The sequence below is a fragment of the Pezoporus occidentalis genome, unplaced genomic scaffold, assembly GCF_034315485.1.
Source record: "Pezoporus occidentalis ecotype Australia unplaced genomic scaffold, CSIRO_AGI_Poc_V1 ctg121, whole genome shotgun sequence".
Taxonomy (NCBI): domain Eukaryota; kingdom Metazoa; phylum Chordata; class Aves; order Psittaciformes; family Psittacidae; genus Pezoporus; species Pezoporus occidentalis.
In genome coordinates this window covers 2412470-2429093 of record NW_026913006.1, presented here as the reverse complement: position 1 = coordinate 2429093, position 16624 = coordinate 2412470, and the positions used below count along the sequence as shown (strand labels likewise).

General features: G+C 42.1%; 1 long non-coding RNA gene across 1 annotated transcript in view; it reads right to left on the bottom strand.

Moving 5' to 3' along the window:
* LOC134157868 (uncharacterized) overlaps positions 1-12456 on the bottom strand; it is a 75270-nt gene extending 62814 nt beyond the window's left edge. The window contains exon 1 of the long non-coding RNA XR_009962499.1: positions 12303-12456. This is a non-coding gene — a long non-coding RNA (uncharacterized LOC134157868). The remainder of the gene's footprint in view (positions 1-12302) is intronic.
* Positions 12457-16624: the final 4168 nt, after the last annotated feature.

Genomic DNA, 16624 nt, shown 5'->3' with positions numbered 1-16624 from the left:
TGCTTAGTAAGGTTCCATGGGATACAGCCCTAGAGGGCAGGGCGGGGGGCAAGACTGTTGGCTGATATTCAAGGATCACCTGCTACAAGCTCAGGAGTGTCGCGTCCCAACTAGAAGAAGTGCAGCAGGAGGGCCAGGAGACCTCCTTGGGTGGATAAGGAGCTCCTGAGGAAAATTCAAATGAAAAAAGAGGCTTATAAAAGGTGGAAGCAAGGGCAGGCGGCCTGGGAAGAGTACAGGGATGTTGTCCGGGAAGCCAGGGACCAGGTTAGGAAAGCTAAGGCCCAGTTAGAACTAAACTTGGCCAGGGATGTGAGAGATAGCAGGAAGTGATTCTACAGGTACACTGCAAATAAAAAACAGACTAGGGACAATGTAGACGCTCTCCAGAAGCTATCAGGAGAACTGGCTACGCAGGATTTGAAGAAGGCTGAGGTTCTTAAAGACTTCTTTGCCTCTGTCTTCACTGGCAAAGGCCCTGAGCAAACCACCCAAGTCGAAGGCAGACACAGGACTGTGAGAATGAAGACCTTAGGCCCACTGTAGGAGAGGATCTGGTTCGAGACCATCCTAAGAACTTGAACATGCACAAATCCATGGAACCTGATAAAATCTATCTGGGGGTCCTGAAGGAGCTGGCAAAGGAAGTTGCTAAGCCGCTGGCCATCATATTTGAAAAATCATGGCAGTCAGGTGAAGTTCCCGATGACTGCAAACAGGAAAATATAACCCCCATTTTCAAGAAGGGGAAAATGGATGATCCAGGGAACTACAGACCAGTCAGTCTCACCTCCAGTGCTTGGTGACAGCCAGCATGGCTTCACTGAGGGGAAATCCTGCCTGACCGATATGGTGGCCTTCTATGATGGGGCTACAGAACTGATGGACAGGGGTAGAGCAGTTGACGTCATCTACCTGGACTTGTGCAAAGCGTTCGACACTGTCCCACACAACATCCTTGTCTCTAAATTGGAGAGACATCAATTTGATAGATGGACCACTCGGTGGATAAAGAACTGGCTGGATGGCTGCATGCAAGGAGTTGTGGTCAATGTCTCAATGTCCGGCTGGAGACCAGTAACAAGTGGTGTCCCTCAGGAATCGGTGTTGGGACCGGTCTTGTTTAACATCTTTGTCGCTGACATGGACAGTGGGATTGAGTGAGCCCTCAGCAAGTTTGCCAATGACACCAAGCTGTGTGGTTCAGTTGATACTCTGGAGGGAAGGAATGCCATCCAGAGGGACCTTGACACGCTTGTGAGGTGGGCTGATGCCAACCTCATGAAGTTTAACCATGCCAAGAGCAATATCCTACACCTGGGTTGGAGCAATCCCAGGTACAGCTACAGGTTGGCAGAGAAGAGATTCAGAGCAGCCCTGTGGAGAAGGACTTGGGGGTGTTGGTCAATAAGAAAATGAACATGAGCCGGCTTCAGTGTGTGCTCACAGCCCAGAAAGCCAACCGTATCCTGGGCTGCATCAAAAGGAGTGTGATCAGCAGGTCAAAGGAGGTGATCCTGCCCCTCTGCTCTGCTCTCGTGAGACCTCACCTGGAGTATTGTGTGCAGTTCTGGTGTCCTCAACATAAAAAGGACATGGAACTGTTGGAACAAGTCCAGAGGAGGGCCACGAGGATGATCAGGGGACTGGAGCACCTCCCGTATGAAGACAGGCTGAGAAAGTTGGGGCTGTTCAGCCTGGAGAAGAGAAGGCTGCGTGGAGACCTCATAGCAGCCTTCCGGTATCTCAAGGAGGCCTATAGGGATGCTGGGGAAGGACTCTTCATTAGAGACTGTAGTGACAGGACAAGGGGTAATGGGTTCAAACTTAAACAGGGGAAGGTTAGATTGGGTATAAGGAAGAAATGCTTTACTGTTAGGGTGGTGAGGCACTGGAATGGGTTGCCCAGGGAAATTGTGAATGCTCCATGCCTGGCAGTGTTCAAGGCCAGGCTGGATAGAGCCTTGGGTGACACGGTTTAGTGTGAGGGTTTGGAACTAGATGATCTTAAGGTCCTTTCCAACCCTAACTATTCTGTGATTCTATGATTCTAAATCTGTGCATGTGTGTGTATGCATGTGTACATATCTGGCTCTACAGAGGAAGTATAGAACAATTGGAGCAAATATTAATAAAGTTTGAATTCATTATGCTATTATTTAACAACTGGGTTATGATTCTTCACTAATTTTAAAAATGTCTTTTGTTTCAAGAATTCCTGCAGTAGTTCAGAAGGATGTTAATGGATCGAGCTGTACACCACTCTTGTGAAAGAGCTGAGTTCAAGGTGTTACAGACAGTTAAGCTAAATCTAAAATGCTGCTGTTTAACCAGGTTCATACAAGAGGATACAAGCCCATGTATCCATATCATACCTGCTGCCAAAAGCTGGATGCTGTATGCATGAAACCTAACACAGAGAAACCCAAGTCCTTTGAAGGTCCCTTCCAACCCATTCTATGATTCTAAGGGGCTGATCTGTTCTTTGTTAAATTACTGAGAATTTCACTCATGGTGTGCTATGCGTGCAGGGAAGGGATGTCCTTCTGTACATACCAGAAGGGCTGAGAAAAAGGTGGGGTCATAAAGCAGAAAGTTTCTATCCCAAACCTGGAAATCCTGCCAATCCAACACAGCAATCCAGCTATGACAGAAGCTGTGCAACTGTGTTTCTGTTGGGGTCGGGGGGACATGGGCCATATGTTGGAGTGCATAAACCCATAATTCAGCAATGGAAATCACTTGTTTCATTGTGAGCAGGAATTTTCTCCCTCATCGATGTAAATGGAATCAAGTCCTGAAAGAATCTGAACTTGGCTCTATAGCCTGGAAAAGGGTCATTTCTCAGATTTTGTTTTTGCTTACTTTCTAGTTGCTGATCTGCTTTCCTTCTATCACACACATTTTCTACAGTAAGAATCAGTCATTCTGTCCTCACCCTGTATTCACCACAGCTTCAGCACATGCCTGCTGCTTCCCTTTCTTCTCACTTAGTCTTTACCCCTTTCACATTGCACTTCCCATAGCCCCAGCAAAAAATGAGGATTGCCTGATGCTGGGGAATATCATGTCCTTCTGTTTCCTGACTGTACACTTGCCCTATACAGTTAGATATGAGATCCACCTTGCAGCACTTGTTTGCTTCCACCAGAAACATAGTCATTAATTATATTATCATATGCAGTTTTGGGAAAATGATGGAAAATTGCCACAGCAGCAGAAGAGGTTGATAGCAAGACTGCTACTGGAGTATGCACCTACAGTCTCCACTAATACTGAGTTTAAGACAGATTAAGATGCAAGTATGGCACTTACCAACAGTGCTCCCAACTCACACTATAAAGGCTCTCCATGCAGCATTGAGTTAGCACATGACGGCTGATGAGCTCACAGCATGGGGCCCACTTGGCTGGAGGCATTGTTCACCCTGGAGAAGGGAAGGCTCTGGGGAGACCTTAGAGCAGCTTCCAGTGCCTAAAGGGGCTACAAGAAACCTGGAGAAGGGGCTTTGGACAAAAGCCTGTAGGGACAGGACAAGGGGGAATGGCTTTAACCTGACAGAGGGGAGATTGAGATGGGATCTTAGGCAGAAGTTCTTCCCTGTGAGGGTGGTGAGGCACTGGCACAGGTTGCCCAGAGAAGCTGTGGCTGCCCCATCCCTGGCAGTGTTCAAGGCCAGGTTGGACGGGGCTTGGAGCAACCTGGTCTAATAGAAGGTGTCCCTGCCCATGACATGGGGTTGGAACTGGATGAGCTTTAATGCCCCTTCCAATCCAAACCATTCTAGTATTCTGTGATGAATCTACTGAATCACATCTTAACAACATCAGCTGATATCACACTGGTAACATGCATGCCAATGTATACTAATATTTGTAACTTCACTGGTATGCAGCTGTTGCATAATTAACGGTGGGTAATTTACTCACAAGACTTTATTTTCGTTTGCTGTTCTCATGCATCGCACACACACCCTTTGATAACACACAGTCATACAATCACAGAATCACAGGCTGGTTTGGGTTGGAAGGGACCTTGAAGCTCATTCTGTTTCAACTGCCTGCTACAGGCAGGGACACCTCCCACTAGACCAATCAAATGAGTGAGGAAGGTTTCACCACCAGAATATTCTGTTAAACTCATACAACAAGCACAACGAACCTCTTTCCTCACTCCCTGTAACAGACACTCACCTTTTCATGTTTTGCTTCAGCTTCAACACTTATGAAATGCTACCTTAGCATCCAAGAAACAGGCTTAGTCCTGCTAACAGAAGAGGGAGGTTCTTGGCACAGATCAACAGCTACTGTACTTGCCACTGATTAGATGAACACCAGGAACCCTTTCAGAGAGGGCAGAGGAACCTTTACGGCTATCAATTACTTGCTGAGGAAGTTCACTTCTTCCAGCTAACAGCAGCTGTGCTGGTGATTTCTTTTATTCATGCAAAGGATTAGACTAAATGACCTTTTGCCTTTTCTTTAAGACATCTAGTCCCTACTAGCAATGGGTAACCTTTTGAAAAGAGCCTAAAGCCTCTTTTCCAGAATGACTTAGTCACAGGCTTCCACATAAACTTATTCATTCTGCCCTTCGGGTGTGGTTACACACATATTTCTCCAGGCCAAGATTGCCCACCATGCCTTGCTGCTTCTTGCTCCCACACTCCTGCCAGCCCTCCAAGCAGGACAAAGAGGGCAGTGTAGGGGCTGCCTCAAACAGCCTGTGGCAGTGGCAGCATGACCTGCTAGAGCCAAAAATTGCCACAGAGAGAAATGTTTGTGGAACCACAGCCTCAAGCGCTTTTCAGTTGGGTAGATTTACGTCCATGGTGCTCCATGTTACCACAGTTAGACTGCTACCAATGCTTGAGCTCTAGAGGTAACCCAGGTAGATTTCCATATCACTCTGACAGGTACTTCAGAGGCCTCTGATGCTTTTTATGCTGTAGCTGCTGGTTTGGATTTGCACAGCAGTAGAAAGAGCGCCTTTCACTCTTCAAGAAAATAAGTCCCATCAATTATTGTTTCAACAAAGCAAGCAAGCGTGAAAGTATCTGGAGATGGACAGCCTTGCGCTAGCAAATCCTGATCCCCCAAGGCCTACTGCTTTGCCTACTGCAAACACTCTATCTGACGACCGTAAATCACAAACTCCTTATGTAATGGCCATGCCATTTCATAGACAAAGATGCATTTCACACAGAGCATGGTTTTAATAAACAGGCAGCCTTTCAGTGTCTAGACTGGAATAAGCCAGTGATCTCAGTCCCGTTCCTGTTGGAAAGGTAGTCACAGCACAAAAACTACCAGCACTAATAGGCAGATTGTTAGGGGACTGCAACAAGAAGCCAAATGGATTCCTTGCCCTGGCAGTTTAGGGCAAGAGTGCTCCTGCCTCCTGCAGTCTGGGGTGAGACAGGCATGGCCAGGGGCTGCTCGCTGGAATTCTTACACTGTCTATGCACACAATGAATTTCAGACCTCTAATCAATGCATCTAAATGTTACCATGCACTAAATGAAGGGATACTACATAGGGCTGACTGAGTTATGACCCAAACTCCCACGTGCAAAGCAAGTGCTTCTGCAGTGCAATGGGAAATACTCATTATTCTTGGACAGAGCTCCTTTTTAGTTCATCAGCCACAGCAGCTGTCGTCATTTACTACATTAGCAAGCCCTATTTCTGTGAATTTATATCAGTGTATCCTGGAGTTCTTTGCCAGCAATATGCTTGACCCACTAATCCCATCTATATTGGCCACATATTTGAGATATTATGATTAGAATTTTTTAGAGGGTGTTAGGAGTTATTTTTATAAATGTAGTGTGTGTATGCACAAGGGCTTTTTACAATCAACCTTAAAAGGGAAAGAAGTATAATTTCCTTTTTTAACTTATATTTTGACGTGGTTGCCTCTGGCTTCTGATAGGCATCAAGCTAATAAAGTCACACTGGTCCTGTGAAATACTTAGGGAATAACCGTATTTTTCTGAATTACAGCTTTTACATATTTCCCATAGACTATCAAATCTGTTATTATAATGGAATAGGTGTTGGTATCTAAGAATATCTGATGATATCATTCAGAACACTGTGCCTTTAAGAAACAGCAACCTTGCTACATTGTGCACTTCCAAATATGCAATAACATTGTCTTTCCTATATCATCACATCTCTAACACATATTTAAAAACACATTGGGAAATCCCAGATAAAAGCATCTTCAAATTTTAATTGTCATAATGATACAAAAAGGTAAAAAGGCTGACTCTTTAAGGTTTTTACAACTTTCAGACCCCAAAGGCATCAGTCAAAAATGTTGTATATTCCAGCAGAAACACATCTGCAGGTTCATGTACAGACAAATCTGTTCTGGAAAATTAATTCTAAAAATTGATTTAATGGAGGAGTATGAATCTTACAAATAATAATCACAAAGCAGTAGAATCTACTGCAGTTAAATAAAATGGCATGTGTGACTGCAGTACATTAGACCATCTCTCACCACAGAGGGTTTGAAAACTTCACTTCCTCTAACACTGAAATCCAAAGGCCTCTGGGATGGGGAAATGACAGCTCCACACTCTAAAGTTTGAACCTGAAGATGCAAGTAGGTGCTTTACCCAGTGAGTAGACTGTGCCTTTCTTCCATGTTTTTTAGTGTTCCTTTCATGGGACAATATTCAGTCTTGTTTCTTCCTGCTCCTTCCCTCCCTTGTACCTTTTAGCGACCTATACCTTTGCCAAATGAAAAGGAAGGCCCCACTGAGCTCAAAAGACAACTTCATTTGCTCATATTTCCCGTGTGGCAACACTGAATCAACACAAATACACTTTTCCAAAGGGCTGGAACAAAGTCTTATTCCAGCAAGAGAAATTCAGAAGCTGTAGGTATCACTATTTCTGATCAGCCTGCGCTTTGTTTTTGCAGCTTTGCATAGCTGAACCTGTGAATGCTCTCCAGGAAGCCAGGACTCACTGTCTCAGCTCAAATCAGCAATTCAGGACTGGTGTGTTGTCTCAGCAAACTTGAGCAGACTTGGTCATTGGCACCACCAGTGAGACTGAGACTTTTGACTACAATAACTAGCAGAAATTTTCCATAGTTTGGTGTGCCAGTAAAACAGGGATACTCCTTGCAACAGTTGCTCCCTGAGGGTAGAGCAAATTAGAAAGGGAAAAATGGAGTGAAGTACAGCTACCTGGCACTACTGAATTGGCACATGAGCTGGTATCATCACTTGGCAGAAGCTTGCTGTAGGAAAGTGCTACAGCCACGTCTCTTGCAGCTCAGTGGCAAAGCTAGAATCATAGAATCATAGAACTCAATAATTCAATAGTTAGTAAAACTAACTGAAGGGCCTGACTCTACAAAGACATGGTGTACTTACACTGACTGCTTTACAGGATATTTAGCTCCCTTCCAGACTGGATCTGCCCTTCAGAGCAAGTCGTTGTAATCAATTCTTGACACTGGCATGACAGTGATCCTGTGGGACACTGAATTCCAGGAAAGTTGTGGGTGCTGTGATTAGACTTGTAGATAAAGAAATCCTAAGAGATGTTCCTGCCCAGCACTTAATATTTTCAGCAAGTTACAGCACTGAGTCTTAATGGTCTTAATTCAATCTTATTTAGAACGGCAAGAGCTTCTGTCTACGGACTGCCTTGATATTTTTACATCATCAGCTATTAAAATCAAAGCTATGTGTTTCATCACACTTTGGTTCTACCTGCAAGGAAAAACCTGTCACTAATGTGGAAAGATAGCAATCACTAAATGAATGAATTGGGGTTAGTGATACCCTCCAGTCCTTTCCCTGTGTAAGTAAAAGAAGGTGTTTTGAAAATAAAGCAGGGTTTCCTAAGAGTCTTGGCAATAACGGATGGTTTTCAGTGCAAACCATGAGAAGAGCCTCAGCAGCAGCTCTCAAGCTGCTCCTGAATTGAATGATGCTTTTTTGCATATTCCCCTTCCTGGAGTGATTTCTGCTTAGTTAAAGGCATCCACTGTGCCTTTTACTTCCTATTACATGCATTTGCAAGCATGGGGGAGCACAATCTGTTTTCAGCCTGACCCCCAGATATTTTGTTTGCTTATGAAAAGCATCATTGGGTTGATGTAAAAGCCACACCTTCCATACCATGAATCTCCCCACTATCTATGCATCCTGTCCCAAATCAAAGTTGCATGTTCTTGCTAACCTAGTTTTGTGTGTGTGTGTGCTTCTTTTTTTATTAACAATAGGCCTAAATCCATATTAATGATCCAAAAAGTGACCAGGCCTCAGCACCTTTTGTCCTCTATACATTAACTATCCAATAATCAACAGTAGCTGTCCTGTACTCTGGTGTCTTTAGCCTAATTCATAGGGACAGATATTTATCATCACCCTTGAATTGGGTGACCCATTCTGACAGGTCGACATCCTTATTTATGTAACAATGTCATAGACAGTAACTGCTTATGAGTGGAGTGACACAGAGGTCTGTTAGATGGAAAGGCAGAGGAAAGCTGAAAAGGGCATGAGGGGTTAATGGGACTTTTCTGTTCCAGCCTCCTGGGATGCGTAATTATGTTTCAATCAGAAATGAATGTATTGATTAGATTAGTGTGCAATTGTGTTCGTGTGCACACATATAGTGCCGCATGCATATAGGCAGTAATTGTGTGCACCTCTATTTTCTTCAGTATGTGTTTTTAATGTAAAGCATCTTTGTGCTATGGCCAAAAACAAACAGCATGCTCCCACAGTCCTCTTCTTGTCCTCACCATGGCTAACTCCTTGTGAACTCAAGTAGAGGTTAGCTGAGTAAATGCTGAATTTAACTTTTGTAAACACCAAATAAGAGCTTCAGGATTAGGCCCTCACAAACAAATTACTTTGTGTTTGCATTGTTTGGTAGAAACACCTACCATCACTTAACAGAGCAGTGAAAGCAGCCAATACATTGTAAACAGTGTCATCTGCTCAGGAGACCTTCTGCCAGCTGGAGTAGGCCATATTCATCCCTAATGTAAGTCCACTTCTAGCAGCCTGCTTGCAGTAGGGAGGAATTTGGGACAGCATTCTTTCTCATCAAGCAAAATATGTTCCCTGACAGGTCAAGGAAAGCATCCTTCACACGCTCACAAAGGGCTGATTCTCCACCACATCTCCCTAAGTGTGTGTCATCTGAACTTCAGGGTGAATTGCCTTGATGGGAAAGACATAACAATAAAGAAAAGCAGGGGGAGAGGGGGGTAGAAGAAAAGCATGTTTGAAAATTAGAGCTGCCTATGGCTCAGGAGATGAAAGTAGCTGATAGCTGTACACTGCCCAGAGCCTACTCAGAAAGACTATGTTACACAGATATAAAAAAGGACTTACAAGGCAAGATTTCCAAACATTTCAGAAATGTTTCAAATAGCTAATATCAGAACACACTGTAAGATCAAGCGTCACAAAAGAAGAAACTCTTGAAAATGGATTCTCCTTAATCTATTTATTTCCTAAAGAATGAAAGATGGATGGTGTTAAAATACAGCACTTGTAACATGGAGACCAATGGAGACCTCAAGTCTTACCATCATCAATGATTAATGATTAAACACAGCTCTTTCCCATTGCCATTCTACTGCAGGTTTTTCCATCCGAGGAGCACCGAGGAGTTATTTTTTAAAAGTGGTTTGATGTGTAAAATATTTTAGGGAATATTTAGGGAGCGTATTTCTAAAAGAAAATGTATTTATATTCCCTATAAGAGAACCTTAAAATCCAAGCGAGATGTAGCTCTGAAGGTCCACCTTCTAAAAACTTGCCTCAAGGGTCAAAATTGAGAATAAAAGCCTGGCCCTGGTGATGGCTGGCTTCAACAGGGCTGAGACTGCATCTGAAATTAAAACACTGCAGAAGGAACAGCTGACCAAAATCATGGTATTTTCTTCCAAATAACATATGATGCTGAGGCAAGTTCAGCATCCAGACTGAATAACAGTAATGCACTCTGAAAGAAGAGGCATTCCTAGTACCACAGCTCAAATCCAGGACTGAACAGTGGGTGCAGGGGAGTTAATTTTTGAGCAGCTGCTGTCCCTGTCACTCCTGATAGCTGAGGTTGGGCTCACATTTGAACACTCACACAAAACTGATTTCCCCATTATATTGATGGGAACTTTGTAATGCAATGAATCATCTTCAGCTGGCTGATTCATTTCGCAGGGCAACTTGAGGCAGCAGGCTTAGAGCAAGGTAGCCCAAACTAGGCAGAAATATCTTTCCCTGTCCCATTTATTAGTGTCAGCATCAGCATAAGCTTTTCTCCTTAATGGACTGATCTTTCATTCAGGCCATAGAGGATCCTGAGAAAGTTTTCCTCGTTTCTTTATATTTTGCCAAACTTCTAAGTGAGCTCCTAAAAACTTATTGAAAGAGCATTACTCAGTCTGACACATTCCATTTATTTCAATATGGTGACAAAGAGGGAAGATCTAGTTAAAAATATTGCAATAGCCTTATGGGATACTTATGGGGGTTTTAAATGTAATACATCACAATAGAATACTTTGTTTTTTTGTAGAAGGGTATTCTGTATTCGCCAAAAAGCTGCTGACTTAATCATTAGTTATGATGAGAAGAGATTTAGTGCTCTCTTTCTTTACACTGTCACTGAGAACAATGTCTATGAAAAAGCCTATGCTTCCCATGATAAATCACTATAAGCTCCATGAAAATTTATCCTCTACCCTGGGGTTTAAGTGAGCAGATACTCGCAGATGCAGCCTCCCAATAGTAGCGCTTCATGCCTAGCTCTGCAAGTTTGTGGAATGTTATGGTTCACTCGAAGTCCAGGCGCAACCACTGCATGCAGTTTCCATTGTTTAACAATTTATGAATGGCTAGTGTTTGATAGAAAATGAAATATCTACCAGTTTCTTCCTCTTTCTTTGCAGACTGGATATGTTTTTGAAATGCTTTCATTTTTAGCATTAAGATGTATCACTGCTTATTGTTTGACTGCCTTTTAGAAAACACAGCATGCCCTCTACTCCTGCATCCTCTGATGTTCATGAGAAAGCATTTCAGATCTTCTTATTTAGGGGAAGCAAGAATCCAGAAATAGAGTCATTCAAAAAAGAAATGGTTTATAGGTGCTTCCCTTCACTGAATAAAGAACATTGGATCACATCATCTTAAGAAGATAATTCAACCTTAAATGATTTGGGGGGGGGGGGGGGGGAGTTGTGAGATGTAGAAGCACCTCTCAAAATAATTGTATAAGAAATATAGATTTAGAGACGTAGAATTAAGTATCCAGGTTTAAAAGTCTTCAACCTTCTTCTACACCTTCCCTCATTCCCTCCTCTCCCATATCATAGTCACATACACTGGCTGGATGTTTTATTGTATAGCCTTGTAAATAAAAGTAAGAGAGTGAGCATTCCACACATCTGACAGCATTTATCGTTTGTTTGCTGGCCTATGCTGACAGCTTTTTTCTTTGTTTTTCCTAGTTTACCAGAAGCCTATTGAAATGTTTTGAAGAAAACAAGCCAGGGCATTTTTCCTAGTGTCCTCTAATATATAGATTCATTCTACTGAGTTAGTTTCTTATGTACTTCTTTTCCCATTTCTCAAAGATAATTCTCATTCCAAGAGGCGGAGAAGCTGCTTGTTCTATCACAAAGTGTCTCAATTTCCTCCTTTATGGGTTTAAGTCTGTGAGCCCTGTTCAAAATCCATATCATTGGGTTCAGTTTTGAAAGGGCAGACTTTGCTTCAAAGTTCTCAGCCAGCCACACTGGACCTGCAGGGCCACTAGAAATAGCTCTTGTCTGCTTTTTTTTCTCAGGAACCAGAATAGACACATTCCCTCTGGTCTGCCCTGAGATATGGATTTGGCTTCATAAGCAAATGTCAGCTGCAGAAGCAGTTTGCATGGAAACTAAGAGCCTGTGTCCTCTGAAAAGATACAGTATTAGTTCACTGATGATTTTTAATTTCTTCTGAATGAGCTTGGAGATGGCCAAGAATGATAGTCCAAAATAAATTTTTTACTGGTCTTTGATTTCAATTTGATTATTACTAGGAATAAAAGTAATTATAAATCTGTAGTGAAACATTGTATGCCTGCATAATAGACATCTGCAAGGCTTTCGTATTAAAAAGTAACAAGATCAAAGCACATGTATTATAGGTCCCTGATTATTATCACAGCTCCCAAAGTCACATGCTGGCATGAGGAGTCCAATTTTCACATAAAAGTAAGACATGCCTTAAGCTTCACAGGTAAATAGTGCCTGAAAATGTTACCTACCTTAACAGTTTTATGGACATCTGGGATGTCAAGGTGTGCCAGCCCTCTTAATGGGCTGAAATGCTTCCTGGAACAGATGCAGCGTGGTGGTTCCCAGGGTCAGCCGGAGTCACCACTCCATCTCACTGCTGTGGGGCTGAGCTCTCTAAGACACACCTCACCCTGCCCAAAGATAAACAGCAGTTGGTTAAAACATACTGTTTTCCAAGGAGACATCAACACAGAAGATAGATGCTGTGTGGGTGACTTTATCATTTACAGATAAAGGGGAAATGAGGTCCAAGTGCAAACCCATCAATGACTGCCAAAGCCTCAGACTATCTCAATCCATCCAGAGTCTAAAGAGCTTGGAACAAAACCAAAACTCTTTAAACTTCTTGACAGTACCAAATCCTCCACTAATCAAAATTACTAGCATGTGCAGTCTCCATCCTCACCAATACTGCAGTGACCACTGACAAGTTACTCAATCATGAATCTACTTCCCACACTTTTGTAGATCTGTGCTCATGAAAACACCTTCCCTTGCTATATGAAATTTTAAATTTCTAATATTCCACTGGAATTGAAAAACCTGTGGTGAAATTAAAGCTAAAATGACACACAAATGTAACAATTGTTAGAGTGACCTCCTTGACTGATCTATTTGCTGTCACTGGTTTCCTTCAGGGTACATGAAGGTTTCTGCCATGCAGTCTTAACACTAATCCAGTCCTCTCCAAAACACTCTGTGCTTTGGCTTTGCTTTGTCCCACAGCTTCTTAAGACACGATGAGGCCAGTCTATTTTCCCTGGCACTCAGCTGCTATCTGGGAGTGTATTTGTGACCATAATAAATAATACCTGCTTCTTAATGCTACATTGGTATTAAGGAGTTTTTCTCCCAACTTTCGGTGACATACCCAAACTGACCACCCTGGGTTTGCACTAATCTTTCCTGGGGGAGGCACTCAGGAGAACAGATGGCTTTCTCAAAAGGTCCTTGTCCTTTCTGCAGGATTTCTAACTCTAAACTACAGATAAAAAAAGCAAAGCAAATGTGACCCTTGCAATTGAGATCCGTTAGTCGTACAAGCAGCCCTATTAAAGTTGAATGGGAACATACATCACCATAATTAAAGTGGGCATGAGCTGGCTTTGAATTGCAGGAATTCTGGGTGACCATGTTTCACTTTCCTTGTCACTGACTAAGATAGAATTTCCTCCTTCTCATCAAATGGCAACTCCTTTATTTATGGATTACATCTATGCCTTGGAAAGAGGTAGAGTTACTGATAAAGTTTTCCTGACAAAACCATGCTACATTTTCTTCAGCTTCACAGATGCGAGCAGTTGATCACATCTGTTTTCCAGCAGACATCAGTGCACTCAATTAGACAGATCACAGAATGTTTTAGAGGTCTTGGGGTCATTTAGTCAGCCAAAAGATTTGGGATTTGTAAAAGAACAAGCCAAATGTACTATGTGCTATTTTTCATGATAATCATGGTAAAGTATTCTCTTAAAACTGGTTACACAGATGTAATCCTTAGCATTAAATATATATATATGTAAAAACCCAAGAATTTTGGGGGTTTTAACTATTATCTTAAAAACTGCAATGACCAGCGAGTTGCAGTCCTGCCCATGGCAGGTTTGGAACTAGATGATCTTAAGGTCCTTTCCAACCCAAACCATTCTGTCATTCTATGATTCTATACCCATTGAACTGATAGGAAAGGTTGGGGTGTTCATTGCCACAGAATATTTCAAAGACAAAAAATAATTAAACCCTGCTTTTCCTTGAAAGAAGGAAACCTTTAGTAAATAACGTCCACTACTCAAAAGGATGGAAAGGTTATCAAAATGTGGCTCTTAAGTTTTATTAAGTATTTTAAATTTTCACCTTCGGCTTGATACAACAAATATGTTGCATTAGATGAATCTTCAAAATATGAATGACATCAAAGAAAACAGAATTCCTAGAGAAATACAAAGGCCAAGATATCAAGTAAGTTATCAGTTCTTAGTTCCAAGTCTGAAAATGTCTTTAAGGTATCTCTTTCAATTCATTTCTTGTTTTTTCCACTAATGCTTATGTTTATGATGTCCTCCTGGTACTCTGTAAATAACTTCACAGGATCTGACAATTGAAACCAGAGGGCCTCCAATCCATATGTACAGACTGGTTAGCTGAGTTGATTTTTGAAAAGGCCTTTGAACCACAAGCCAAAATAGTCTCCCTTCTTGCTTAATCGCTGCTTAGGTAAGCAAACAGGACTACATGAAAAATTGCATTTTCCTCTTCATGGAAAAAAAAGGCAAACCTTGTAATTCTCTGGCTAATAATAAATTTTAAAAAAGAGTCAGTAAATATTCAATTCTATTGCATGTTTTTCAGAGAAACCTTGAACACTAAGAACTTTTTTCTTCTCCATGTTACATTAGTAACATTAGAGACATTCAACTTTACAGACTCGAAGAATCCTAGAATGGTTTGGGTTCGAAAGGACCTCAAAGCTCATCCAGTTCCAACCCCCTGCCACAGGCAGGGACACCTTCCACTAGACCAGGTTGCTCCGAGCCTTGCCCAACCTGGTCTGCAAATGTTTCTAAAAAGCTAGCATCCTCTCCTGGACTTCAGAACCTTCTGGACTTTGAAACTTCCCTTATGGTAAAGATTCATACCCCATACTCCTTTCAGCAAGGAGTGAGACCCCTTGAACTGACTCTTCCACAAGGCATTATCTAACAAAAGCAGATCCTGCCACAGAATGCTGGCATTCTTGGATAGAAGATGACTGGAGTGGATCACAGTCTAGTGTGAGGTGTCCCTGCCCATGGCAGGGGGGTAGAACTAGATGATCTTAAGGTCCTTTCCAACCCCAACCAGTCTGTGATTCTGTGATTCTATGATCATCCAGATACGTTTTGACTGAAGTACTGTGATGGAGCATCCATCTTGTAGGAGCTGAACCACCACTTTGGGACTATCAACCCAATGGCCTAACAAACACATGCTAGCAGTGTGCTGCACTGCAGCTTTTCTTCCAAAAGGTTTGACCTTCCACTGATGGTTTTGCAACAGAGCTGTTAAACCCCTCAGGACGAAAGTAGCTCTGTGAGACCTCGTTATATGTTGAACATAAATAGGTATATTGTAGTCTTGCATGCAGTCTATTTTACTTGTGCAAGTATGTTTTCTGTTAAACACATAAAACAGAGCAGGATTTAATGGTTGATCAGATCCTGTTAAAGCAAATTACATGTTTAAATACAAAGGATGAAAGGATCCCTATTATTCTACAAATTTCTAGCAGCACTGCACCTTAAAAGGAATTTTATAGCAAATTTGTAGCTTTGCAACCAGCTCATGAACCAGGGCATAAAAAGGACATGTGTTCCAAGAACAAATGGATTCCATATTTCAGAAATAATAAGTTCTTTCTTGAACCCAGATCCCATCAATACCGAGAAAGGATTTTGCATCCATGAGAAGAAGGACTTTGCTGTCTTCAGCAGAACTTTATTTCTTCAAAGTTGCTAACCTGGTCTACGTTATAGCCAATCTGAAAGCCCCTGCTATATACCTGAAAGCCCCAATTTCCTCCTTGAGTGACACTTTCATAGCAATCCACACAAATATTCAAGCATCAAGATCTACGTGAGTAGAAACACTGACCCTGTTGATCAGGCTCATCAGAGGTGAAAAGATTAAAGTACCCTATCAGCCAAGCGTAGCAATAAGGTTTATAAAAGAACTACCATGCATCCACAGGTGATGGTGCCTTTCAGTACACAAACATTCTCTGTATGCAAGTGAATCTGCACATAGCCAGGGAGAAAATTTTCATTTAGTCTTAGCGTCTTGCTATGAAATGAAGGTTGTAGGAGTCAAAGGTGCAAAACATACCTACATCTCACAGCCTTCAACTACAGTAATACTTTAGCCTCTATCCTGTGTATTGATATGGATGTCTGTAAATGTGTGAAAATGTTGTGGTAAGTTTTACATTGACCTGTGTTTAAGCCAGTGGATTAAGGCAATATTATGCACACTGCAGCCTATGGCTATGAGGAATGCAGATGCCACTTAACCAGAAATAAGAGCAGAAAATTCCAGGTTCTCAGTGGTGTAAAATCTTATTGTGAAAAGAGAATTGGAAGCTAGAGGGTTTGCTGCTTTTCCTCTTCCTTCCTGCCATCTGCAAGATCTCGTATGGGGTAAGACCAGGAAATTACTTGAGCAAATCTTCAGCTTTCCTCGGTTTTCTTTACATAATGTCCTCAGCTTTGTGATTTACATACTGAGGAGACTGTGTTGTGTTATTACATCAGTTTCA